A 26,332-nucleotide genomic window follows, 5' to 3' on the forward strand; every position below is an offset into this window, starting at 1 on the left:
GTTTGGGGAGGGGTCAGTGTGTGTGTGATGGGTCAGTGTGTGCGTGTGGGTGTGAGGGGGGTTAGTGTGTGTTGGTGGGGGGGATAAGTCTGTGTGTGTGGGTGGTTAGTGTGTGGTGGGGGGTGTCAGTGTGTGTGTGGGGGGTAGTGTGTGGAACGGTTAGTGTGTGTGTGGTGGGGGTGTCAGTGTGTGTATTGGGAGGTTAGTGTGTGTGGGTGTCTTAGTGTGTGTGGGGGGGGGTCAGTGTGTGTGTGGGGGTCAGTGTGTGTGGGGAGGGGTCAGTGTGTGTGTGGGGGTTTAGTGTGTGTGTGGGTGTGTTAGTGTGTGTGGGGGTCAGTGTTTGTGTCGAGGGGTCAGTGTGTGTGTGGGGGGGTCAGTGTGTGTGTGGGGGGGGGGTTAGTGTGTGTGTGGGTGGGTTAGCGTCTGTGTGGTGGGGGTTAGCGTGTGTGGGGGGAGTTAGTGTGTGTGAGGGGGTTAGTGTCTGTGAGGAGGGGTAGCGTGTGTGTGAGGGGGGTTAGTGTATGTGTTTTGGGGAGGTTAGTGTCTGTGATGCGTCAGTGTGTGAGTCGGTGGTTTAGTGTGCGTGTGTGTGGGGGGGAGGGTTAGAGTGTGTGTGAGGGGGTGATTAGTGTGTGTGAGGGGGGTTAGTGTGTGAGGGGAGGTTACTGCGTGTAAGGGGTGTGTGTGTGTGTGTGAGGGGGTGAGTGAATGTGTGAGGGTGTTAGTGTGTATGTGAGGGGGATTACTGTGTGCGCGTGGGAAGGTTAGTGTCTGTGGAGCGTCTGTGTGTGGGGTTGGTTAGTTTGTGGGGGGTTAGTATGTATGGGTGGGGTAAGTGTTTGTGGGAGTGGGGTTAGCGTGTGTGAGTGTGTGTGGGGGTTAGTGTGTGTGTGTGTGGGGGGGCGGTTAGTGTGTGTGTGTGGGGTGTTAGTGTGTGTGGGGGTTTTAGTGTGTGTGTGGGGGTTTGTGTTTGGGGTGATTAGTGTGTGTGTGCGGGGCTTTGTGTGTCTTTGAGCGGGTATTGTGTGTGTTGGTGGAGTGTTAGTGTGTGTGTGTGTGGGAGGGTTAGTCTGTTTGGGGTTTAGTGTGTGTATGGGAGGGTTAGTGTATTTCTGGGGAGTTAGTGTTTGTATGGGGTTCGTGTGTGTGTGGGGATGTTAATTTGTGGGTGGGAGGGGTAATGTGTGTGGGTGGGGGGTTAGTGTGTGTATGTGTGAGGGTTAGTGCGTGTGTGGGGCGTTAGTGTGTGTGTTGGTTGATGCGTGGGGTGGGGTTAGTGTGTGTCAGGGGTTTGAGTGCGTGTGGGGGAGTTAACGTGTGTTCGGGGGATAGTGTGTGTGGGGGGGCGTTAGTGTTTGTGGGGGGGGATTAGTCTGTCTGGGGGGTTAGCGTGTGTTTGGGGTCTTTGCGTGTGTGTGGGGGGTTAGTATTTGTGAGGGGGTTAGTCTGTGTGGGTGGGTTAGTGTGTGTGTGATGGGAGTTAGTGTGCGTGTGAGGGGAGTTAGTGTGTGTGATTTGGGGAGGTTAGTATCTGTGGGGCGTCATTGTGTATGTGGGGGGATTAGCGTGCGCGTGTGTGTGGGGGGGGGGGTGTTAGTGTGTGTGTCAGGGGGGTTAGTGTGCGTGTGTGGGGTGGGGGTAGTGTGTTTGAGGAGGGTTAGTGTGCCTGGGGTGGTAAGAGTGCTTGGGGGTGGAGTTAGTGTGTGTGAGTGTGTGGGTGGTTACTGTGTGCGTGGGGGGTTTAGTGTGTATGAGGGGGGTTAGTGTGTGTTGGTGGGGAGTCAGTGTGTGTGTGGGTGGTTAATGTGTGTGGGTGGGGGTCAGAGTGTGTATGTGCGGGGGTAGTGTGTGTGTATAGTGTGGTCAGTGTGTGTGTGGGGGGGTGTTAGTGTGTGTGTGGGGTGGCGGGTTAGTGTGTGGGGGGAGGGGTCAGTGGGTGTGTGGGGGTTTAGTGCGTGTGTGGGTGTGTTAGTGTGTGTGGGGGGTCAGTATGCGTGTGGGTGGGTTAGTGTGGGTGAGTGTGGGGGGGGGGGGTTAGTGTGTGTGCGTGTGTGTGGGGTTGTTCGTGTGTGGTGGGGGTTAATGTGTGTTGGGGCGGTTTAGTGTGTGTGTGGAGTTTGCAAATGTGTGGGGGTTTAGTGTGTGTGTGTGAGGGGGGTTAGCGTGTGTGTGAGGGGGGTTAGTGTATGTGTTTTGGGGAGGTTAGTGTCTGTGGGGCGTGTGTGTATGGGGGGGGGTTAGTGTGCGTGTGAGGAGGGTTAGTGTGCGTGTGTGTGTTTGGGGGGGGGTTAATGTGTGAGGGGGTGGTTAGTGTGTGTAAGGGGGGTTAGTGTCTGTGGGGAGGTTAGTGTGTCTGTAAGGGGGTTGAGTGTGTGTGTGAGGGGGGTTAGTGTCTGTGGGGAGGTTAGTGTGTCTGTAAGGGGGGTGAGTGTGTGTGTGAGGAGGGTTAGTGTGATATGTGAGGGGGTTAGTGTGTGTGTGAGGGGGTTAGTGCGTGTGTGTGTGTGTGGGTAGGTTAGTGCCTGTAAGGCGTCAGTGTGTGTGGGCTGGTTCGGGTGTGGGGGGGGTGGGGTTAGTATGCCTGGGGGGATATGTGTTTGTGGTGGGGTTAGTGCGTGTGAGTTTGCGTGTGGGGGTTAGTGTGTGTGGGGGGTGTTAATGTGGGTATGAGGGGTGTTTGTGTGTGGGGGGCGCTTAGTGTGTGTGTGAGGGGGGTTAGTGAGTGTGACTGGGGTTACTGTGTATGTGTGGGGTTTTGTGTGTGTTGGTGGGCTGTTACTGTATGTGTGGGTGGGTTCGTGTGTGTGTGTGTGTGGGGGGGGGGGTTAGTGTGTGTACGAGAGAGTTAGTGTCTGTGTTGGGGTTAATCTCTGTATGGAGTTAGTGTGTGTGTGGGGGTTTTAGTGTGTTGGTGGGAAGGTTAGTGCGTGCCTGTGCGGGTTAGTGAGCGTGGGAGGTTTAGTGTGTGGGGGTGATTAGTGTGTGTATATGGGAGGGTTAGTGTGTGTGTGGGTGGGCTAAGTGTGTGTTACTGGTGTGTTAGTGTGTGTGCGTGGGATGGTTAGTGTGTGTGGGAGGGTTAGTGTGTGGGGGTGATTGGTGTGTGTGGGTGGGTTAGTATGTGGGCGGGGGGCTTAGTGTGTGTTAGTGGGGTGTTAGATTGTGTGTGGGATGGTCAGTGTGTGTGGGAGGGTTAGTGTGTGTGTGTGGATGTTTAGTGTGTGTGTGGGAGGATTAGTGTGTGTTGGTGGTGGGTTAATGTGTGTGTGAGGGTTAGTGCATGTGTAGTGTGTTAGTGTGTGTGTGGGGGGGTTGGTGTGTGAGGGATTAGTGCGTGTGCGGGGGGATTAATGTGTGATGGGGTTTAGTGTGGGTGAGGGGATTAGTGTGTGGGGGAGGGGGTTAGTGCGTGTGTGGGGCGGAGGTTAATGTGTGGGTCGGTGGGTGTTAGTGTGTGTGGGGTTAGTGTGTGTGTGGGGTGGGGGTGGGGGGTTAGTGCGTGCGTTTGTGTGGGGAGGTTGGGGTTAAAGTGGGTGTGAGGGCTGTTAGTGTGTGTGCGGGGGGGGGGGGCTACTGTGTGTGTGAAGGCGTTTAGTGTGTGTGTGGGGAGGCTGTTCGTGTGTGTGGTGTGGTTGTTAGTTTATGTGTGGGTGGGGGTAAAGTGTGTGGGGGGAGTTAATGTGTGTGTGGTTTAGTGTATGTGAGGGGGGGTTAGTGTGTGTCGGGGTGTTAGTGTGTGTGTGTGGGGGGGTTAATGTGTCAGGGGGGGTTGGTGCATGTGTGGGGCGGGGTTAGAGCAGGTGTGTGGCGGAGGTTAATGTGTGTGTCGGTGGGTGTTAGTGTGTGTGGGGGGGGGGTTAGTGTGCGTGTGGGTGTTTGTGTGTGTGGAGTGGTCAGTATATGTGAGGGGGATAGTGTGTGTGCGGGGTTAATTTGTGTTAGTGGGGTTGGTGTGTGTGTGAGGGGGATAGTGTGTGTGTTTTGGGGAGGTTTGTGTCTGTGGGGCGTCAGTGTGTGTGTGGCGTGGTTAGTGTGGGTGTGTGAGGGGTTGGTAGTGTGCGTGTGAGGGGGGTTAGTGTGCGTGTGTGTGCGTGGGTTCGTGTGTGTGTGAGGGGGGTTATTGTGTGTGAGGAGGGTTAGTGTGCGTGTGGGGAGGTTAGTGTGTGTGTAAGGGGGGTTAGTGTGTGTGAAGGGGGTTAGGATGTGTGTGAGGGTAGGTTAGTGTCTGTGGGGCGTCAGTGTGTGTGGGGTTGGTTAGTGTGTTGGGGGGTTAATATGCCTGGGGGGATAAGTGTGCGTGGGGGTGCGGTTAGTGTATGTGAGTGTGTGCGTGTGTGGGGGGGGGGGTCAGTGTGTGTGTGGGGTTATTGTGTGTGTGAGTGGGCTTTGTGTGTATTGGTGGGGTGTTAGTGTGTGTGTGTGGGACGGTTAGTGTGTGTGGGATGATTAGTGTGTGTGTGGGAGGGTTAGTGTGTGGGCGGGGGACTTAGTGTGTGTTAGTGGGATGTTAGTGTATGTGTGGGACGGTTAGAATGTGTGGGAGGGTTAGTGTGTGCGTGGGGGGGTTAGTGTGTGTGTGGGAGGATTAGTGTGTGTGTGTGTGGTGGAGGGTTAGTCTTGTGGGAGGGGTTGTGTGTGTGTGCGCGGGGAGTTAGTGTGTGCGGGGGTGGTGTCTATTGTTTGTGTGTGTGTGGTGTTTGTGTGTATGTGGTGGGGGTTAGTGTGTGTGTGTGGGGGGGGGGGTTAGTGTGTGTGTGCGGGAGGGGTTAGTGTGTGTGGGGAGTTAGTGTGTGTGGGTGTTTAGTGTGTGTGGGGGGGGGTTAGTGTGTGTGGGTAGGTTTTAGCGTGTGTGTGGAGGGTTAGTGTGTATGGGTGGTTAGTATGTGTGGGGGTTAGTATGTGAGAGGGGTTGGGGTTAATGTGTGTGCAGGTGAGTGTTATTGTGTGTGAGGGGGTAAGTGTGTATGTGGGTGGGTGTTAGTGTGTGTGGGGGCTCGTGTGTGTGTGAGGGCAGTTTGTGTGTGTGGGAGGGCGTTTTGTGTGTGTTGTGGGGGTGTTAGTGTAAGTGTGGGTGGGGTACTGTGTGTGTGGGAGAGTTAGTGTGTGTAGGGGTTAGTGTGTGTGTGTGTGAGGCCGTGGAATGCCCTACCTGCTACATTAGTGAACTCGCCAACATTGAGGGCATTTAAAAGTTTATTGGATAAACATATGGATGATAATGGCATAGTGTAGGTTAGATGGCTTTTGTTTCGGTGCAACATCGTGGGCCGAAGGGCCTGTACTGCGCTGTATCGTTCTATGTTCTATGTGTGCTAGTGTGTGTGGGGGATAGTGTGCGTGTGAGGGCAGTTCGTGTGTGTGTCTGTAGGAGGGGGTTTGCCTGTGTGGTGGGGTGTTAGTGTATGTGTGGGTGGGGTTACTTTGTGTGTGGGGGAGTTAATGAGTGTGTGAGTGGGTTCGTGTGTGTGTGGAGGTGTAAGTGTGTGCATGGGGCGTTAGTGTGTGTGTGGGGTTGGTTAGTGTGTGTGGGGGGTGTTAGTGTGTGTGGGGGGGTTTAGTGTGTGTGGGGGGTTAGTGTGTGTGTGGTAGGGTTAGTGTGTGTGTGGGGAGATTAGTGTGTGCGTGGGGGAGTTAGTGTGTGTGGGAGGGTTAGTGTGTGTGTGGGGGGGTTTGTGTGTGTGTGGTTGGGTTAGTGTGTGTGAGTGGGGGGTTAGTGTGTGTGTGTGTGTGTGAGAGGGTTAGAGCCTGTGTGGGGGGGGTTAGTGTGTGTGGGGGGATTTAGTGTGTGCGGGGTGTGTTAGTGTGTGTGTTGGGTGTGATCAGTGTGTGTGTGTGGGGTGGTTAGTATGTGTGTGGAGGGTTAATGTGTGTGTGTGTGTTATCGTGTTTGTGGGTGAGTGTGTGAGGGGGGTTAGTGTGTGTGGGGGATTTAGTGTGAGTGAGTGTGTGGGGAGGGGGGGGTTTGTGAGTGTGTGGAAGTGTAAGTGTGTGTGTAGAGGGGTAAGTATGTACGTGTGGGGGTGTTGGTGTGAGTGTGTGTGGTGGGGATGTTAGAGTGTGAGTGTGTAAGGGGGGTTAGTGTGTGTGGGAGGGTGTGTGTGTGTGTGGGGAGGATTAGTCTTGTGGGAGGGGCTGTGTGTGTGTGCGCGGGGAGTTAGTGTGTGTGTGGGGTGGAGTTTATTGTTTGTGTGTGTGTGGTGTTTGTGTGTATGTGGTGGGGGTTAGTGTGTGGGGGGGGGTTAGTGTGTGTGTGGGGAGGGGTAAGTGTGTGTGTGGGGGAGGTTCGATTGTGTGGGGGTTTAGTGTGTGTGGGGGGTTAGTGTGTGTGTGTGGGGGGGGTAGTGTGTGTGTGTAGGGTTAGCGTGTGTGTGGAGGGTTAGTGTGTGTGGGTGGTTAGTATGTGTGGGGGTGTTAGTGTATGTGTGGGGGTTAGTATGTGTGAGGGGCTGGGGTTAATGTGTGTGTTGGTGGGTGTTATTGTGTCTGAGTGGGTTATTGTCTGTGAGTGGGTGGGTGTTAGAGTGTGTGGGGGATAGAGTGTGTGTGTGAGGGCGGATTGTGTGTGTGGGAGGGGGGTTTGTGAGTGTGGTGGCAGTGTTAGTGTATGTGTGGATGGGGTTACTGTGTGTATGGGAGGGTTAGTATGTGTTTAGGGTTTAGTGTGTGTGTGTTAGTGTGTGTGGGGGGGATAGTGTGAGTGTGAGGGCGGTTAGTGTGTGTGTGTGGGAGGGGGGGTTGTCTGTCTGGTGGGGTGTTAGTGTCTGTGTTGGTGGGGTTACTGTGTGTGTGGGGGAGTTAGTGTGTGTGGGTTCGTGTGTGTGTGGAGGAGTAAGTGTGTGTGTGGGTGGGGGGGGGGTTATTGTGTGTGTGGGGGTGTTAGTGTGGGTGGGGTGTTAGTGTGTGTGGGGGGTATAGTGTGTTTGCGGGGGGTTAGTGTGTCTGTGTGGGGCCATAGTGTGTGTGTGTGGGGGGGGGTTAGTGTGCGTGAGTGGGGGTTAGTGCGTTTGGGGGCGGTTAGTATGTGTGTAGGGGCAGTTAGTGTGTGTGTGTGGGGGTTAGTGTGTGTGTGTAGTGGTTAGTGTGTGTGAGGGGATGTTAGTGTGTGTGTGTGGGGGGGGTTTAGTGTGTGCACGTGTGTTATTGTGTGTGTGGGGTTTAGTGTGTGTTTTGAGGGGTCGTGTGTGGGGGGGGGTTAGTGTGTGTGTGGGGGGGCTAAGTGTGTGTGGGGGGGTTAGTGTGTGTGGGCGTGGGGGTTAGTGTTTGTGATGGGTTTGTTTTTGTGATGGATTAGTGTTTGTGTGTGGGGATTATTGTAAATGAGGGGTTTAATGTGTGTTGGGGGTTAGTGTGTGTGTAGGGGGGCGGTGTTGGTGTGTGTGAGGGTGGTTAGTGAGTGTGTTTTGGGGAGGTTAATGTCTGTGGGGCGTCAGTGTGTCTGTGGAGGGATAGTGTGCGTGTGTGTGTGGGGGGGTAGTGTGTGTTGGGGGATTAGTCTGTCTGGGGGGGTTTAGTGTGTGGGGGTTAGTGTGTGTGGGGGGTCGTGTGTGGGGGGGGTTAGTGGGTGTGCGTGTGGGGGGGGCTTAGTGTGTGTGGGGGTGTTAGTGTGTGGGGGTGGGGGGGGGTTAGTGTGTATGTGGTGTGGTTAGTGTGTGTGTGGGTGGTTGGAGTGTGTGTGTGCGAGGGTGGTTAGAGTGTATGACTGTGGGGGGAGGTTAGTTTGTGTGTGAGGGAGGTCAGTGTGTGTGTGAGGGTGGTTAGTCTGTGTGTTTTGGGGAGGTTACTATCTGTGGGGCGTCAGTGTGTGCGGGGTAAGTTAGTGTATGGGGGTTAGAGTGTCTGGGGGGTTATGTGTATGTGGGGTTCGGGTTTGTGTGTGTGAGTGTGTGGAGCGGGGGTTAGTGTGTGTGTGGGGGGTTCGTGTGTGTGTGTTGGTGGGGTGTTAGTGTGTGTGTGAGGGGGTTAGTGTGTTTGTGGGTGGTTAGTGTTTGTGGGGGGTTAGTGTTGGGGGGTTGGTGCGTGTTGAGGGTGTTATTGTGTGTGTGGGGGGGTCAGTGTGTGTGGGGGATCAGTCTGTGTGGGGGTGTCAGTGTGTGCGGGGTGGCGGATTAGTGTGTGTGGGGGGTGGGATCAGTGTGTGTGTGGGGGGGCTTTGTGTGTGTGGGGGGGGCGGTTAGTGTGTGTGGGGTGTTAGTTTGTGTGGGCGGTATTGTGTGTCGGAGGGGGGGGTTAGTGTGTCTGTGTGGGGCATTAGTGTGTGTGTGGGGGGGGTTAGTGTGCGTGAGTGGGGGGGGGTTAGTCAGTTTGGGGGGGGTTAGTATGTGTGTAGGGGCAGTTAGTGTGAGTGCGTGGGGTTTAGTGTGCGTGTAGTGGTTAGTGTGTGTGGGGGGTTGTTAGTGTGTGTGTGTGGGGGGGGTTTAGTGTTTGTGTGGGGGTTAGTGTGTGTGGGGTTTAGTGTGTGTGTTTGGGGTCGTGTGTGTGATTGGGCTTAGTGTGCGTGTGTGGGGGGCTAAGTGTGTGTGGGGGGGTTAGTGTGTGGGGGCGTGGGGGTTAGTGTGTGTGGGGTGTTTGTTTTTGTGAGGGATTATTGTTTGTGTGTGGTGATTATTTTAAACGTGGGGTTTAATGTGTGTTGGGGGGTTAGAGTGTGTGTGGGGGCGGTGTTGGTGTGTGTGAGGGTGGTTAGTGAGTGTGTTTTGGGGAGATTAATGTCTGTGGGGCGTCAGTGTGTGTGTGGAGGTATAGTGTGCGTGCATGTGTGGGGGGGGTAGTGTGTGTTGGGGGATTTGTCTGTCTGGGGGGGAGTTAGTGTGTGTGTGGGGGTTACTGTGTGTGGGGGGTCGTGTGTGTGGGGGGGGGGTTAGTGTGTGTGTGGGGGGCGGCTTAGTGTGTGTGGGGGTGTTAGTGTGTGGGGGTGGGGTTTAGTGTGTGTGGGTGTTTTTTTTGTGGGGGGGGGGTTAGTGTGTGTGTGGTGGTTAGTGTGTCTGGGGGGTTTAGTGTGTGTGTGTGGGGGTCGTGTGTGTGCGGGGGGTCAGTGTGTGTTGGGGGCGCTTAGTGTGTGTGGTGGTGTTAGTGTGTGGGGTGGGGGTTAATGTTTGTGGGGATTTGTTTTTGTGGGGTGTTTGTGTGCGGGGATTAGTGTAAATGGGGGTTTAATGTGTGTTGGGGGGTTAGTGTGTGTGTGGGGGGGAGGGTGTTGGTGTGTGTGAGGGTGGTTAGTGAGTGTGTTTTGGGGAGATGAATGTCTGTGAGGCATCAGTGTGTGTGAAGATGGATAGTGTGCGCGTGTGTGTGTGGGGGGGTAGTGTGTGTGTGGGGGTTAGTGTGTGTGTGGGGTTTAGTGTGTGTCTGGGGGATCGTGTGTGTGTGGGGGGGGTTATTGTGTGTGTGGGGGCGGCTTAGTGTGTGTGGGGGTGTTTGTGTGTGGGGGTGGTGGTATTAGTGTGTGGGGTGGGGGTTAATGTGTGTGGGGGTTTGTTTTTGTGGGGTGTTTGTGTTTGTGTGCGGGGATTAGTGTAAATGGGGGTTTAATGTGTGTTGGGGGGTTAGTGTGTGTGTGGGGGGGGGTTGCTGGTGTGTTTGAGGGTGGTTAGTGAGTGTGTTATGGGGGGGTTAATGTCTGTGGGGCGTCAGTGTGTGCGGGGTAAGTTAGTGTATGGGGGGTTAGAGTGTCTGGGGGGTTATGTGTATGTGGGGGTCGGGATTGTGTGTGAGTGTGTGGAGCGGGGATTAGTGTGTGGTGGGGGTTCGTGTGTGTGTGTTGGTGGGGTGTTAGTGTGTGTGTGAGTTGTGTTAGTGTGTTTGTGGGTGGTTAGTATTTGTGGGGGGTTAGTGTGGGGGGGGGGTTGGTGCGTGTTGAGGGTGTGATAGTGTGTGGGGGGGGGCAGTGTGTGTGAGGGATCAGTCTGTGTGGGTGTGTTAGTGTGTGCGGGGTGGCGGATTAGTGTGTGTGTGGGGGTGGGATCAGTGTGTGTGTGGGGGTTTTGTGTGTGTGTGGGTGGGTTAGTGTGTGTGAGGGTCAGTGGTGTGTGTGGGGGGGGTTAGTGTGTGTGGGGGGATTGTTAGTGTGTGTGTGCGTGGGGGGCGTTAGTGTGTGTGGGGGGGGGTTAGTGTGTGTGGGGTGTTAGTGTGTGTGTGGGGGGTATTGTGTGTGTGGGGGCGTTAGTGTGTCTGTGTGGGGCATTAGTGTGTGTGTGGGGGGGGGGGTTTAGTGTGCGTGAGTGTGGGGGGAGTTAATGAATTTGGGTGCGGTTAGTATGTGTGTAGGGGCAGTTACTGTGAGTGTGTGGGGGTTAGTGTGTGTGTGGTGGTTAGTGTGTGTGAGGGGTTGTTAGTCTGTGTGTGGCGGGGCGATTAGTGTGTGCGTGGGGGTTAGTGTGTGCGTGGGGTTTAGTGTGTGGGGGGGTTTAGTGTCTGTGTTTGGGGGTCGTGTGTGTGGGGGTTAGTGTGTGTGGGGGGGGCTAAGTGTGTGGGGGGGTTAGTGTGTGTGGGCCTGGGGGTTAGTGGGTGTGGGGGGTTTGTTTTTGTGAGGGATTCGTGTTTGTGTGTGGGGATTAGTGTAAATGTGGGGTTTAATATTTGTTGGGGGGGTTAGTGTCTGTGTGTGTGTGTGTGGGGGGGTGTTGATGTGTGTGAGGGTGGTTAGTGAGTGTGTTTTGGGAAGGTTAATGCCTGTGGGGCGTCCGTGTGTGTGTGGAGGGATAGTGTGCTTGTGTGTGGGGGGTTTAGTGTGTTTTGGGGGTTAGTCTGTCTGGGGGGGAGGTTAGTGTGTTTGTGGGGTTAGTGTGTGTGGGGGGTTTAGTGTGTGTGTGTGGGGGGGGTTCGTGTGTGTGGCGGTTAATCTGTGTGTGTGGGGGGGGGGCTTAGTGTGTGTGGGGGTGTTAGTGTGTGGGGGTGTGGTTTAGTGTGTGTGGGGGGTTTGTTTTTGTGGGGGGATTTAGTGTGTGTGTGGTGGTTAGTGTGTGTGGGGGGTCTTGTGTGTGCGGGGGGTTAGTGTGTGTTGGGGGCGCTTAGTGTGTGTGGGGGTGTTAGTCTCTGGGGGTGGGGTTAATGTGTGTGGGTGGTTTGTTTTTGTGGTGTGTTTGTGTTTGTGTGCGGGGATTAGTGTAAATGGCGGGGTTAATGTGTGTTGGGGGTTAGTGTCTGTGTGTGTGGGGGGGCTGTTGGTGTGTGTGAGGGTGGTTAATGAGTGTGTTATTGAGAGGTTAATGTCTGTGGGGCGTCGGTGTGTGTAGAGGGATAGTGTGCGTGTGTTTGGGGGGGGGGTTAGTGTGTGTGAGGGGGGCTAGTGCGTGAGTGAGGGGGGTTAGTGTGTATTTGGTGTGGTTAGTGTGTGTGTGAGGGTGGTTAGAGTGTGTGCGTGTGAGGGTGGCTAGAGTGTATGAGTGTGGGGGGCTTAGTTTGTATGTGAGGGAGGTTAGTGTGTGTATGAGGGTGGTTAGTGTGTGTGTTTTGGGGAGGTTACTGTCTGTGGGGCGTCAGTGTGTGCGGGGTAGGTTAGTGTATGGGGGGTTAGTGTGTCTGGGGGGTTATGTGTATGTGGGGGTCGGGTTTGTGTGTGTGAGTGTGTGTTGCGTGGGTTAGTGAGTGTGTGGGGGGTTCTTGTGTGTGTTGGTGGGGTGTTAGTGTGTGTGTGAGGGGGTTAGTGTGTTTGTGGGTGGTTAGTGTTTGTGGAGGATTAGTGTAGGGGGGTTGATGCGTGTTGGGGGTGTTATAGTGTCTGTGGGGGGGTCAGTGTGTGTGGGGAGATCAGGCTGTGTGTGGGTGTTAATGTGTGCGGGCTGGCGGATTAGTGTGTGTGGGGGTGGGATCAGTGTGTGTGTGGGGATTTTGTGTGTGTGTGGGTGGGTTAGTGTGTGTGTGTGTGTGTGTGGGGGGGTTAGTGTATGTGTGGGGATTGTTAGTGTGTGTGTGGGGGGGGGGGGTCAGTGTGTGTGAGTGGGGGTTAGTGTGTGTGTGAGTGTTAGAGCGTGTGTGGGGGGGTTAGTGTGTGTGAGTGCGGTGGGAATGTCAGTGTGTGAGTGTGTAAGGGGGTTGGGTGTGTGGGAGGGTTTGTGTGTGTGCGAGTGTTAATGTGTGTGTGTGTTATGGGGTTTGTGTGTTAGTGTGCGCGGGGTGTGTTAGTATGTGTGGGAGGGTTGATGTGTGTGTGTTATGGGGTTTGTGTGTGAGTGTGTGAGGGGGGTTTAGTGTGTGTGGGGTGGTTTAGTGTGTGTGAGTGTGGTGTGGATGTCAGTGTGTGAGTGTGTAAGGGGGTTAGTGTGTGTGGGAGGGTTTGTGTGTGTGGGGGAGGGTTAGTGTGTATGGGAGGGTTTTTGTGTGTGTGGGCGGGGAGTTAGTGTGTGAGGGGTGGAGTTTATTGTTTGAGTGTGTGTGGTGTTAGTGTGTATGTGGTGGGGGTTAGTGTGTGTGTGGTAGGGGGTTAGTTTGTGTGGGGGTTTAGTGTGTGTGGAGGGTTAGTGTGTGTGTGGAGGGTTAGCCTGTGTGTGGATGGTTAGTATGTGTGGGGGTGTTAGTGTATGTGTGGGGGTGTTAGTGTGTGTGTGTGAGGCGTTAGTGTGTGTGTGGGGAGGTTTTGTGTGCGTGTGGGGGGTTAGTGTGTGTGGGGGCGGTTAGTGTGTGTGTAGGGGCAGTTAGTGTGTGTATGGGGGTTAGCGTGTGTGTGTAGTGGTTAGTGTGTGTGAGGGGGGTTAGTGTGTGCGGGGGGGGGGGTTAGTGTGTGTGCGGGGGGTTAGTGTGTGTGGGGGTTTAGTGTGTGTGGGGGGGGTTTCGTGTGTGGGGGCTTAATGTGTGTCGGGGTGTTAGTGTGCGGGGGTGGGGGGGGTTAGTGTGTATGTGGTGTGGTTAGTGTGTGTGTGGGTGGTTAGAGTGTGTGTGTGTGAGGGTGGTTAGAGTGTATGAGTGTGGGGGGGAGGTTAGTTTGTGTGTGAGGGAGGTCAGTGTGTGTATGAGGGTGGTTAGTGTGTGTATTTGGGGGAGGTTACTGTCTGTGGGGCGTCAGTGTGTGCGGGGTAAGTTAGTGTATGGGGGGTTAGAGTGTCTGGGGGGTTATGTGTATGTGGGGGTCGGGATTGTGTGTGTGAGTGTGTGGAGCGGGGGTTAGTGTGTGTGTCGGGGGTTCCTGTGTGTGTGTTGGTGGGGTGTTAGTGTGTGTGAGGGGGGTTAGTGTGTTTGTGGGTGGTTAGCGTTTGTGGGGGGTTAGTGTGGGGGGGGGGTTGGTGCGTGTTGAGGGTGTTATATTGTGTGTGGGGGGGTCAGTGTGTGTGGGGGATCAGTCTGTGTGGGGGTGTCAGTGTGTGCGGGGTGGCGGACTAGTGTGTGTGGGGGGGGGGTGAGATCAGTGTGTGTGTGGGGGTTTTGTGTGTGTGTGGGGGGTTAGTGTGTGTGGGGTGTTAGTTTGTGTGGGGGGTATTGTGTGTGTGTGGGGGGGTTAGTGTGTCTGTATGGGGCATTAGTGTGTGTGGGGGGGTTAGTGTGCGTGAGTGGGGGGGGGTTAGTCTGTTTGGGGGCGGTTAGTATGTGTGTAGGGGGAGTTAGTATGAGTGTGTGGGGGTTAGTGTGCGTGTAGTGGTTAGTGTGTGTGGGGGGTGTTAGTGTGTGTGTGTGGGGGAGGGTTTAGTGTGTGCGTGGGGGTTAGTGTGTGTGTGGGGTTTAGTGGGTGTGTTTGGGGGGCTAAGTGTGTGTGGGGCGGTTAGAGTGTGTGTGCGTGGAGGTTAGTGTGTGGGGGGGATTTGATTTTGTGAGGGATTAGTGTTTGTGTGTGGGGAATATTGTAAATGTGGGGTTTAATGTGTGTTGGGGGGTTATTGTGTGTGTGGGGGAGGCAGTGTTGGTGTGTGTGAGGGTTTTTAGTGAGTGTGTTTTGGGGAGATTAATGTCTGTGGGGCGTCAGGGTGTGTGTGGAGGGATAGTGTGCGTGTATGTGTGATGGGGTAGTGTGTGTTGGGGGATTAGTCTGTCTGGGAGGGGGGTTTAGTGTGTGTGGGGGGGTTAGTGTGTGGGGGGGGGTCGTGTGTGTGGGGTGGTTAGTGTGTGTGTGGGGGGCGGCTTAGTGTGTGTTGGGGTGTTAGTGTGTGGGGGTGGGGTTTAGTGTGTGTGGGTGTTTTTTTTTGTGGGGGGGTTTAGTGTGTGTGTGGTTGTTAGTGTGTGTGGGGGGTTTAGTGTGTGTTGGGTGGTTAGTGTGTGTTTGTGGGGGGTTGTTGGTGTGTGTGGGTGGGTTTGTGTGTGTGGGCTTGGGGGTTAGAATGTGTGGGGGGTTTGTTTTTGTGAGCGATTAATGTTTGTGTGCGGGGATTAGTGTAAGTGGGGGTTTAATGTCTGTTGGGGGGTTAGTGTGTGTGTGTGGGGGGGGTTGTGGGTGTGTGTGAGGGTGGTCAGTGAGTGTGTTTTGGGGAGATTAATGTCTGTGGGGCGTCAGTGTGTGTGTGGAGGGATAGTGTGCGTGTGTGTGTGGGGGGGGTGTGAATTGGGGGATTAGTCTGTCTGGGAGGGTTTAGTGTGTGTGGGGGGGGTTAGTGTGTGTGGGCGTGGGGGTTAGTGTGTGTGGGGGGTCTGTTTTTGTGAGGGATTAGTGTTTGTGTGCGGGGATTAGTGTAAGTGGGGGTTTAATGTGTGTTGGGGGGTTAGTGTGTGTGTGGGGGGGTTGTTGGTGTGTGTGAGGGTGGTCAGTGAGTGTGTTTTGGGGAGATTAATATCTGTGGGGCGTCAGTGTGTGTGTGGAGGGATAGTGTGCGTGTGTGTGTGGGGGGTAGTGTGAATTGGGGGATTAGTCTGTCTGGGGGGGTTTAGTGTGTGTGTGGGGGTTAGTGTGTGTGGGGCGTTTAGTGTGTGTGTGGGGGGTCGTGTGTGTGGGGGGTGGTTAGTGTGTGTGTGGGGGTCGGCTTAGTGTGTGTGGGGGTATTAGTGTGTGGGGGTGGGGTTTAGTGTGTGTGGGTGTTTTTTTTGTGAGGGGGGTTTAGTGTGTGTGGTGGTTCGTGTGTGTGGGGGTTTAGTGTGTGTGTGGGGGGGGTTGTGTGTGTTCGGGGGGTCAGTGTGTGTTGGGGGCGCTTAGTGTGTGTGGTGGTGTTAGTGTGTGCGGTGGGGTTAATGTGTGTGGGAGTTTGTTTTGTGGGGTGTTTGTGTTTGTGTGCGTGGATTAGTGTAAATGGGGGTTTAATGTGTGTTGGGGGTTAGTGTGTGTGTGGGGGGGTTGTTAGTGTGTGTGAGGGTGGTTAGTGAGTGTGTTATGGGGAGGTTAATGTCTGTGGGGTGTCAGTGTATGCGGGGCAAGTTAGTGTATGGGGGGTTAGAGTGTTTGCGGGGTTATGTGTATGTGGGGGTCGTTGTTGTGTGTGTGAGTGTGTGGAGCGGGGGTTAGTGTGTGTGTGGGGGGTTCGTGTGTGTGTGTTGGTGGGGTGTTAGTGTGTGTGTGAGGGGTGTTAGTGTGTTTGTGGGTGGTTAGTATTTGTGGGGGGGGGTTGGTGCGTGTTGAGGGTGTTATAGTGTGTGTGGGGGGGTCAGTGTGTGTGAGGGATCAGTCTGTGTGGCGGTGTTAGTGTGTGCGGGGTGGCGGATTAGTGTGTGGGGGTGTGGGATCAGTGTGTGTGTGGGGATTTTGTGTGTGTGTGGGTGGGTTAGTGTGCGTGAGGGTCAGTGTGTGTGTGGGGGGGTTAGTGTGTGTGTGGGGATTGTTAGTGTGTGTGTGCGGGGTGGGGGGTTAGTGAGTGTGTGGGGGATTAGTGTGTGGGGGGTGTTAGTGTGTGTGTGGGGGGTATTGTGTGTGGGGGGGGGTTAGTGTGTCTGTGTGGGGCATTAGTGTGTGTGTGTGGGGGGGGGTTAGTGTGCGTGAGTGGGGGGGTTAGTGAATCTGGGGGCGTTTAGTATGTGTGTAGGGGCAGTTAGTGTGAGTGTGTGGGGGTTAGTGTGTGTGTAGTGGTTAGTGTGTGTGAGTGGGTGTTAGTGTGTGTGTGGGGGGGCGCTTAGTGTGTGCGTGGGGTTTAGTGTGTGTGTGGGGTTTAGTGTCTGTGTTTGGGGTCGTGTGTGTGGGGGGTTAGTGTGTGGGTGGGGGGCTAAGTGTGTGTGGGGGGGTTAGTGTGTGTGGGCGTGGGGATTAGTGGGTGTGGGGGGTTTGATTTTGTGAGGGATTCGTGTTTGTGTGTGGGGATTAGTGTAAATGTGAGGTTTAATATGTGTTGGGGGGGTTAGTGTCTGTGGGGCGTCAGTGTGTGTGTGGAGGGATAGTCTGCATGTGTGTGGGGGGGTTAGTGTGTTTTGGGGGGTTAGTCTGTCTGGGGGGGTAGTGTGTGTGTGGTGTTAGTTTGTGTGGAGGATTTAGTGTGTGTGTGTGTGGGGGGGTTCGTGTGTGTAGGGGTTAGTGTGAACAACAACAACAAAGAACAAAGAAATGTACAGCACAGGAACAGGCCCTTCGGCCCTCCAAGCCCGTGCCGACCATACTGCCCGACTAAACTACAATCTTCTACACTTCCTGGGTCCGTATCCTTCTATTCCCATCCTATTCATATATTTGTCAAGATGCCCCTTAAATGTCCCTATCGTCCCTGCCTCCACTACCTCCTCCGGTAGTGAGTTCCAGGCACCCACTACCCTCTGCGTAAAAAACTTGCCTCGTACATCTACTCTAAACTTTGCCCCTCTCACCTTAAACCTATGCCCCCTAGTAATTGACCCCTCTACCCTGGGGAAAAGCCTCTGACTATCCACTCTGTCTATGCCCCTCATAATTTTGTATACCTCTATCAGGTCGCCCCTCAACCTCCTTCGTTCCAGTGAGAACAAACCGAGTTTATTCAATCGCTCCTCATAGCTTATGCCCTCCATACCAGGCAACATTCTGGTAAATCTCTTCTGCACCCTCTCTAAAGCCTCCACATCCTTCTGGTAGTGTGGCGACCAGAATTGAACACTATACTCCAAGTGTGGCCTAACTAAGGTTCTATACAGCTGCAACATGACTTGCCAATTCTTATACTCAATGCCCCGGCCAATGAAGGCAAGCATGCCGTATGCCTTCTTGACTACCTTCTCCACCTGTGTAGCCCCTTTCAGTGATCTGTGGACCTGTACTCCTAGATCTCTTTGACTTTCAATACTCTTGAGGGTTCTACCATTCACTGTATATTCCCTACCTGCATTAGCCCTTCCAAAATGCATTACCTCACATTTGTCCAGGTTAAACTCCATCTGCCATCTCTCCGCCCAAGTCTCCAGACAATCTAAATCCTGCTGTATCCTCAGACAGTCCTCATCGCTATCCGCAATTCCACCAACCTTTGTGTCGTCTGCAAACTTACTAATCAGACCAGTTACATTTTCCTCCAAATCATTTATATATACTACAAAGAGCAAAGGTCCCAGCACTGATCCCTGTGGAACACCACTGGTCACAGCCCTCCAATTAGAAAAGCATCCCTCCATTGCTACCCTCTGCCTTCTATGGCCTAGCCAGTTCTGTATCCACCTTGCCAGTTCACCCCTGATCCCGTGTGACTTCACCTTTTGTACTAGTCTACCATGAGGGACCTTGTCAAAGGCCTTACTGAAGTCCATATAGACAACATCTACTGCCCTACCTGCATCAATCATCTTAGTGACCTCCTCGAAAAACTCGATCAAGTTAGTGAGACACGACCTCCCCTTCACAAAACCGTGCTGCCTCTCACTAATACGTCCATTTGCTTCCAAATGGGAGTAGATCCTGTCTCGAAGAATTCTCTCCAGTAATTTCCCTACCACTGAAGTAAGGCTCACCGGCCTGTAGTTCCCGGGATTATCCCTGCCACCCTTCTTAAACAGAGGAACAACATTGGCTATTCTCCAGTCCTCCGGGACATCCCCTGAAGACAGCGAGGATCCAAAGATTTCTGTCAAGGCCTCAGCAATTTCCTCTCCAGCCTCCTTCAGTATTCTGGGGTAGATCCCATCCGGCCCTGGGGACTTATCTACCTTAATATTTTTTAAGACACCCAACACCTCGTCTTTTTGGATCACAATGTGACCCAGGCTATCTACACCCCCCTCTCCAGACTCAACATCTACCAATTCCTTCTCTTTGGTGAATACTGATGCAAAGTATTCATTTAGTACCTCGCCCATTTCCTCTGGCTCCACACATAGATTCCCTTGCCTATCCTTCAGTGGGCCAACCCTTTCCCTGGCTACCCTCTTGCTTTTTATGTAAGTGTAAAAGTGTAAAATGTGTGTAGGGGGGCTTAGTGTGTGTGGGGGTGTTAGTGTGTGGGGGTGGGGTTTAGTGTGTGGGGGTGGGTTTGTTTTTCTGGGGGGATTTAGTGTGTGTGTGGTGGTTAGTGTGTGTGGGGGGTTTAGTGTGTGTGTGTGAGGGTCGTGTGTGTGCGGGGGGTTAGTGTGTGTTGGGGTGCTTAGTGTGTGTGGGGGTGTTAGTGTGTGGGGGTGGGGGTTAATGTGTGTGGGGGGTTTGTTTTTGTGGGGTGTTTGTGTTTGTGTGTGGGGATTAGTGTAAATGGCGGGGTTAATGTGTGTTGGGGGGTTAGTGTCTGTGTGTGTGGGGGGGGGTTTGTTTTTCTGGGGGGATTTAGTGTGTGTGTGGTGGTTAGTGTGTGTGGGGGGTTTAGTGTGTGTGTGTGAGGGTCGTGTGTGTGCGGGGGGTTAGTGTGTGTTGGGGTGCTTAGTGTGTGTGGGGGTGTTAGTGTGTGGGGGTGGGGGTTAATGTGTGTGGGGGGTTTGTTTTTGTGGGGTGTTTGTCTTTGTGTGTGGGGATTAGTGTAAATGGCGGGGTTAATGTGTGTTGGGGGGTTAGTGTCTGTGTGTGTGGGGGGGGTGTTGGTTTGTGTGAGGGTGGTTAGTGAGTGTGTTATGGGGAGGTTAATGTCTGTGGGGCGTCGGTGTGTGTGGAGGGATAGTGTGCGTGTGTTTGGGGGGGGGTTAGTGTGTGTGAGGGGGGCTAGTGCGTGAGTGAGGGGGGTTAGTGTGTATTTGGTGTGGTTAGTGTGTGTGTGAGGGTGGTTTGAGTGTGTGTGTGAGGGTGGCTAGAGTGTATGAGTGTGGGGGGGGGTTAGTTTGTGTGTGAGGGAGGTTCGTGTGTGTATGAGAGTGGTTAGTGTGTGTGTTTTGGGGAGGTTACTGTCTGTGGGGCGTCATTGTGTGCGGGGTAGGTTAGCGTATGGGGGGTTAGTGTGTCTGGGGGGTTATGTGTATGTGGGGGTCGGGTTTGTGCGTGTGAGTGTGTGGAACGTGGGTTAGTGAGTGTGTGGGGGGTTCTTGTGTGTGTTGGTGGGGTGTTAGTGTGTGTGTGAGGGGGTTAGTGTGCTTGTGGGTGGTTAGTGTTTGTGGAGGATTAGTGTAGGGGGGTTGATGCGTGTTGGGGTGTTATAGTGTCTGTGGGGGGGGGGTCAGTGTGTGTGGGGGATCAGTCTGTGTGGGGGTGTTAGTGTGGGCGGGGTGGCGGATTAGTGTGTGTGTGGGGGTGGGATCAGTGTGTGTGTGGGGATTTTGTGTGTGTGTGGGTGGGTTAGTGTGTGTGGGGTCAGTGTGTGTGTGAGGGTCAGAGTGTGTGTGTGTGGGGGGAGGTTAATGTATGTGTGGGAATTGTTAGTGTGTGTGTGGGGGGGGTCAGTGTGTGTGAGTGGGGGGCCAGTGTGTGTGTGTGAGTGTTAGAGCGTGTGTGGGGGGGGTTAGTGTGTGCGAGTGTGGTGGGGATGTCAGTGTGTGAGTGTGTAAGGGAGTTGTGTGTATGGGAGGGTTTGTGTGTGTGCGAGGGTTAATATGTGTATGTGTTATGGGGTTTGTGTGTTAGTGTGTGCGGGGTGTGTTAGTATGTGTGGGAGGGTTAATGTTTGTGTGTTATGGGGTTTGTGTGTGAGTGTGTGAGGGGGGTTTAGTGTGTGTGGGGTGGTTAAGTGTGTGTGAGTGTGGTGGGGATGTCAGTGTGTGAGTGTGTAAGGGGGTTAGTGTGTGTGGGAGGGTGTGTGTGTGGGGGGGGAGGGTTAGTGTGTATGGGAGGGTTTTTGTGTGTGTGGGCGGGGAGTTAGTGTGTGTGAGGGGTGGAGTTTATTGTTTGTGTGTATGTGTGGTGTTAGTGTGTATGTGGTGGTGGTTAGTGTGTGTGTGGTGGAGGGTTAGTGTGTGTGCGGGTTTAGTGTGTGTGGAGGGTTAGTGTGTGTGGAGGGTTAGCGTGTATGTGGATGGTTAGTATGTGTGGGGATGTTAGTGTATGTGTGGGGTGTTAGTGTGTGTGAGGGGCTGGGGTTAATGTGTGCGTAGGTGGGTGTTATTGTGTGTGAGGGGGTTAGTGTGTGTGTGCGAATGTGTTAGTGTGTGTGGTGGATAATGTGTGTGTGAGGGCGGTTAATGTGTGTGTGGGAGGTGGGTTTGTGTGTGTGGTGGGGGTGTTAGTGTATGTGTGTGTGAGGCTACTGTGTGTGTGGGAGAGTTAGTGTTTGTGTAGCGGTTATTGTGTGTGTTCGTGTGTGGGGGGGGACAGTGTGAGTGTGAGGGCGGTTAGTGCGTGTGTGTGGGATGAGGGGTTTGTCTGTGTGGTGGGGTGTTATTGTATGTGTGCGTGGGGTTACTGTGTGTGGGGGGGAGTTAGTGTGTGTGTGTGGGTTCGTGTGTGTGTGAAGGTGTAAGTGCGTGTGTAGGGGTGTTAGTGTGTGTGTGGGGGGGTTAGTGTGTGTCTGGGGTGTTAGTGTGTGTGGGGTGGTTTTGTGTGCGTGTGGGGGGTTAGTGTGTGTGGGGCGGTTAGTGTGTGTGTAGGGGCAGTTAGTGTGCGTATGGGGGTTAGCGTGTGTGTGTAGTGGTTAGTGTGTGTGAGGGGGGTTAGTGTTTGTGGGGGGGTTAGTGTGTGTGCGGGGGGTTAGTGTGTGTGGGGGGTTTAGTGTGTGTGGGGGGGGTTTCGTGTGTGGGGGGTTAGTGTGTGTGTGGGGGGCTTAGTGTGTGCGGGAGGGTTAGTGTGTGTGGGGGTGGGGGTTAGTGAATGTGGGGGGTTTGTTTTTGTGGGGGGTTTGTGTTTGTGTGTGGGGATTAGTGTAAATGGGGGTTTAATGTGTGTTGGGGAGTTAGTGTGTGTGGGGGTGTTGCTGTGTGTGAGGGTGGTTAGTGAGTGTGTTTTGGGGAGATTAATGTCTGTGGGGCGTCAGTGTGTGTGTGGAGGGATAGTGTGCGTGTGTGGGCGGGGGGGGATAGTGTGTGTGGGGGTTAGTTTGTGTGAGATGGGGGTTAGTGCGTAAGTGAGAGGGGTTAGTGTGTGTGTGGTGTGGTTAGTTTGTGTGTGAGAGTAGTTAGAGTGTGTGTGTGGGCGGGGGGGTGTTAGTTTGTGTGTGAGGGAGGTTAGTGAGTGTATGAGGGTAGTTAGTGTGTGTGCTTTGGGGAGGTTACTGTCTGTGGGGCGTCAGTTTGGGCGGGGTAGGTTAGTGTATGGGGGGTTAGTGTGTCTGGGGGGTTATGTGTACGTGGGGGTCGGGTTTGTGTGTGTGAGTGTGTGGAGCGGGGATTAGTGAGTGTGTGGGGTGTTCGTGTGTGTGGAGGGTTCGTGTGTGTGGGGGGTTAGTGTGGGGGGGTTAGTGTGTGTGGGGTGTTAGTGTGTGTGTGGGGTGGTCAGTGTGTGTGGGGGTGTTAGTGTGTGTGTGGGGGGTGTTAGTGTGTGTGTGGAGGGTTTAGTAAATGATCATTGGTGGGAGGGGTGAGTGCGTGTCGGGAATTAGTGTGTGTGTGTGGGGGGGGTGTTAGCGTGTGTGTGGGAGGGGTTAGTGTGTGTCTGTGAGGGGATGATATTGTGTGGGAGGGGTTAGTGTGTGTCTGTGAGGGGATGTTATTGTGTGGGGAGGATTAGTGTGTGTGGCGGGGTTAGTCTGTGGGGGGGTTAGCGTGTGTGGGGGTTAGTATGTCTGTGGTTGAGGGGGGTAGTGTGTGTGGAGGGGATAGTGTGTCTGGGGGAGTGAGTGTGTGTGGAGGGACCTTTGCGTGTGTGTATTAATGCCTGTGTGTGTCTGTATTTCTGTGTATCTGTGAGTGTCTGTGTGTTTGAGAATGTGTGCATTAGTCTGTGTTTGCCAGTGTATTAGCGTCTATGTGTGTCAGTGTCCCTATATGTGTGGGTGTTTGTGTATTAATGTCTCTGTCGGTCTGTGAGCTGTTCACTCGTGTTCCTGTGTGTGTGAGTGTCTGTATTAGTGTGTCTGTGTGTCTGTGAATGTGTATTAGTGTATCTGTGTGTGGGTGTGTATTAGCGTCTGTGTGTGTCTGTATGTGTGTGTGTATTAGTGTCTGTGTGTCTCTGTGAGTGTGTGTCTTAGTATCTGTATGTGTCTGTGAGTGTGTATTATTGGCTCTGTGTATCAGTGTGTGTATTAGTATCTGTGTGTGTCTGTGTCAGTGCCTATGTGTGTGTGTGTATTAGTGTCATTGTGTGTATGTGAGTGTGTGTATTAGTGTCTAAGTGTGTGTGTGTATTGGTGCCAGTGTCTGTCTGTGAGTGCGTGTATTAGTATCTGTATGTGTGTCTGTGAGTGCGTATTAGTGTATCTATGTGTCAGTGAGTGTGTGTATTAATGTCTCTGTGTGTGTGAGTGTGTGTATTAGTTTCTGTGTGTGTCTGAATGTGTTTGAGGATGTGTGCATTAGTATCTGTGTGGGTGAATGTATTAGTGGATATGTGTGTGAGTGTCGCTATTAATGTGTGTGTGTTTGTGTAATGGTGTCTATGTTGGCCTGTGAACTGTGTACTAGTGCCTCTGCGTATGTGAGTTTGTGTATTGGTGTATCTGTTTCTGTGAATGTGTATAAGTGTTTCTGTGCGTTAGTGTGTGTATTAGTGTCTGCGCGTGTCTGTGAGTATGTGTATTAGTGTCTGTGTGTCTGTGAGTGTGTCTATTAGTGTGTGAGTGTGTGTATTAGTGTCTGTGAGTGTGTGTATTAGTGTATCTGTGTGTCTGTGAGTGTGTGCATTAAAATCTCCCTGTGCCTGTGAGTGTGTATATTGCTGTCTCTGTGTATCAGTGAGTGTGTGTATTAGTTTCTGTGTGTGTTTGTTAGTGTGTGTATTAGTGCATGTGTGTGTGACTGTGTGTATTAGTGTCGCTCTGCGTGTGTAAGTGTATGCATTCGAGTCTCCCTGTGTCTGGGAGTGTGTATATTATTGTCTCTGTGCATCAGTTAGTGTGTGTATTAGTATCTGTGTGTGTGTTAGTGTCTGTGTGTATTGGTGCCAGTGTGTGTCTGTGAGTGCGTGTATTAGTGCCTGTATGTGTGTCTGTGAGTGTGTATTAGAGTCTCTGTGTGTCTGCGTGTGTGCATTAGTGTTTCTGTGAGCCTGTGAGTGTGTATTCGTGCCAGCGTGTGTCTGTGAGTGCGTTTATTAGTATCGATGTGTGTGAGTGTGTATTAGTGACAGTATGTGGATCTGTGAGTGTGTATATGTGTATCTATGTGTCGGTGAGTGTGTGTATTAGTGTGTCTGTGTATGTGTAAGTGTGTGTATTAGTGTCTGTGTGTGTCTGTGTCTGCGCATTAGTGTTTCAGTGTGTGTCTTTGGGTTTGTGCATTAGTGTTTGTGTGTGGCTGTGGGTGTTTGTGAGTTTGAGTGTTAGTGTCTCTGTCTGTGTCTTAGAGCGTGTGTATTACTATAAGTGCGTGTGTGTGCGTTTGTGTATTAGTGTCTCTGTGTGTTTTGTGAGTGTGTGTGATAGTGCACCTGCGTGCCAGTGAGTGCGTGTATTAGTGTATGTGTGTGAGTGTGTGCATTAGTGGCTGTGTTTGTGTGAATGTGTTTATTAGTGTCTCTCTGTGTGTCCGTCAGTGTGTATATTAGTGCCTCCGTGTATCAGCAAGTGTCAGTATTAGTGTCTGGGAGAGTGTGTGTGTATTCGTGTGTCTACCTGACTGTGAGTGTGTGTATTAGTGTCTCTGTGTGTCTGTGAGTGTGTGTATTAGTGTCTCTGTGTGCCTGCGTGTGTGTGAGTTAGTGTTTCTGTGTCTGTAAGTGTGTCTATTAGTGTCTCTGTGTGTCTGTGAGTGTGTGTATTAGTGTATCTGTGTGTCTGCGAGTGTGTATTAGTGTCTCTGAGTGTCTGTGATTGAATGTCTTCATGTCTCTGTGTGTTGTGAGTGTGTGTATTAGTGTCTCTGTGTCTCTGCGAGTGTGTGTATTAGTGTCTTTGTGTGTCTGTGAGTGTGTGTCTCTGTGTATCTGTGAGTGTGTGTATTCGTGTCTGTGTGTGAGTGTGTGTATTAGTGTCTCTGTGTGTCTGTGCGTGTATATATCATATCATATATAGTTATAGCGATGAGGACTGTCAGTGGATACAACAGGATTTAGATCGTTTGGGGACTTGGGCGGAGAGATGGCAGATGGAGTTTAATCCGGACAAATGTGAGGTAATGCATTTTGGAAGGTCTAACGCAGGTAGGGAATATACAGTGAATGGTAGAACCCTCAAGAGTATTGAATGTCAGAGAGATCTAGGTCAACAGGTCCACAGGACACTGAAAGGGGCAACAGAGGTGGAGAATGTAGTCAAGAAGGCATGCGGCATGCTTGCCATCATTGGCCGGGGCATTGAGTATAAGAATGGATAAGTCATGTTGCAGCTGTATAGAACCTTAGTTAGGCCACACTTGGAGTATAGTGTTCAATTCTGGTCGCCACACTGCCAGAAGGACCGGAGGCATTAGAGAGGGTGCAGAAGATTTGCCAGGATGTTGCCTGCTATGGAGGGCATTAGCTATGAGGAGCGGTTGAATAAACTAGGTTTGTTCTCACTGTAACGACGGAGGTTGAGGGGCAACCTAATAGAGGTCTACAAAATTATGAGGGGCATAGAAAGAGTGTCAGATAATCAGAGGATTTTCCCCGGGGTAGCTGGGTGAATTACTAGGGGGCATAGGTTTACGGTGCGGGGGACAAGGTTTAGAGGAGATGTACGAGGTCCGTTTTTTACACAGAGAGTAGTAGGTGCCTGGAACTCGCTGCCAGAGGAGGTGGTGGACGCAGGGTCGATAGTGACATTCAAGGGGCATCTTGAAAAATACATGAATAGGATGGGAATAGAGGGATACGGACCCAGGAAGTGGAGAAGATTGCAGTTTGTCGGGCAGCATGGTCGGCGCGGGCTTGGAAGGCCAAAGGGCCTGTTCCTGTGCTGTACATTTCTTTGTTCTTTGTGGGTATTAGTCTCGCTGTGTATCTGCGAGTGTGTGTATTAGTGTCTCTGTGTGTGTGAGTGTGTGTATTAGTGTCTGTGTGTGTCTCCGAGCGTATTTATTAGTGTCTGTGTGTGTCTGAGAGTGTGTGTATTAATGTCTCTGTGTGTCTGTGAGTGTGTATATTATTGTCCCTGTGTATCAGTGAGTGTGTGTATTAGTATCTGTGTGTGTGTAATAGTGTCTGTGTGTATGTGTATTAGTGCCAGTGTGTGTCTTTGAGTGTGTGTGTTAGTGTCTCTTTGTGTCTGTGAGTGTGTGAGTTACAATCTCCCTGTGTCTGTGAGTGTGTGTATTAGTGTTTCTGTGTAGCAGTGAGTGTGTATTAGTATCTGTGTGTATGTGTTAGTGTGTGTATGTGTGTGACTGTGTGTATAAGTCTCGCTGTTTGTATCTGAGTGTATTCATTAGAGTCTCCATGTGCCTGTGAGTGTGTATATTATTGTCTCTGTGTATCAGTGAGTGTGTGTATTAGTATCTGTTTGTGTGTGATAGTGTATGTGTGTGTGCATTAGTGCCAGTGTGTGTGTATGAGTGCGTGTATTAGTGTCTGTGTTTGAGTCTGCATGTGTATTAGTGTCTGTCTGTGTGCCTGTGAGTGTGTATTAGTGTATCTATGTGTCAGTGAGTGTGTGTATTAGTGTCTCTGTGTGAGTGTGAGTGTGTGGATGAGTGTCTGTGTGTGTGTCTTTGAGCTTGTGCATTAGTGTCTGTGTGTGGCTGTGTGTGGCTGTGTGTATTTTTGAGTTTGTGTATTAGTGTATCTGTTTGTTTCTTTCAGTGTGTGTATTACTATCTGTGTGTATGTGAGTATGTGTATTAGTGTCTCTCTGTGTTGTGTGAGTGTGCGTATTAGTGCATTTGCGTGTCAGTGAGTGTGTGTATTAGTGTCTCTGTGTGTGTAGTTGAGTTTGTGTATTAGTGTCCCTGCGTGTCAGTGAGTGTGTGTATTAGTGTATCTGTGTAACAGTGAGTGTGTGTATTAGTGTCTCTGGGTGTGTCTTTGAGTTTGTGCATTAGTGTATGTGTGTGCCTGTGTGTGTCTGTGTGTGTGTATTAGTGTCTCTGTGTTTGTGTGAGTGTGTGCACTGGTGTCTGTGTTGTGTGAGTATGTTTATGAGTGTCTATGTGTATATCTGTTAGTGAGTGTATTAGTGTGTCT

This window comes from Scyliorhinus torazame, chromosome 20 (genome assembly GCF_047496885.1).
Source record: "Scyliorhinus torazame isolate Kashiwa2021f chromosome 20, sScyTor2.1, whole genome shotgun sequence".
NCBI lineage: Eukaryota > Metazoa > Chordata > Chondrichthyes > Carcharhiniformes > Scyliorhinidae > Scyliorhinus > Scyliorhinus torazame.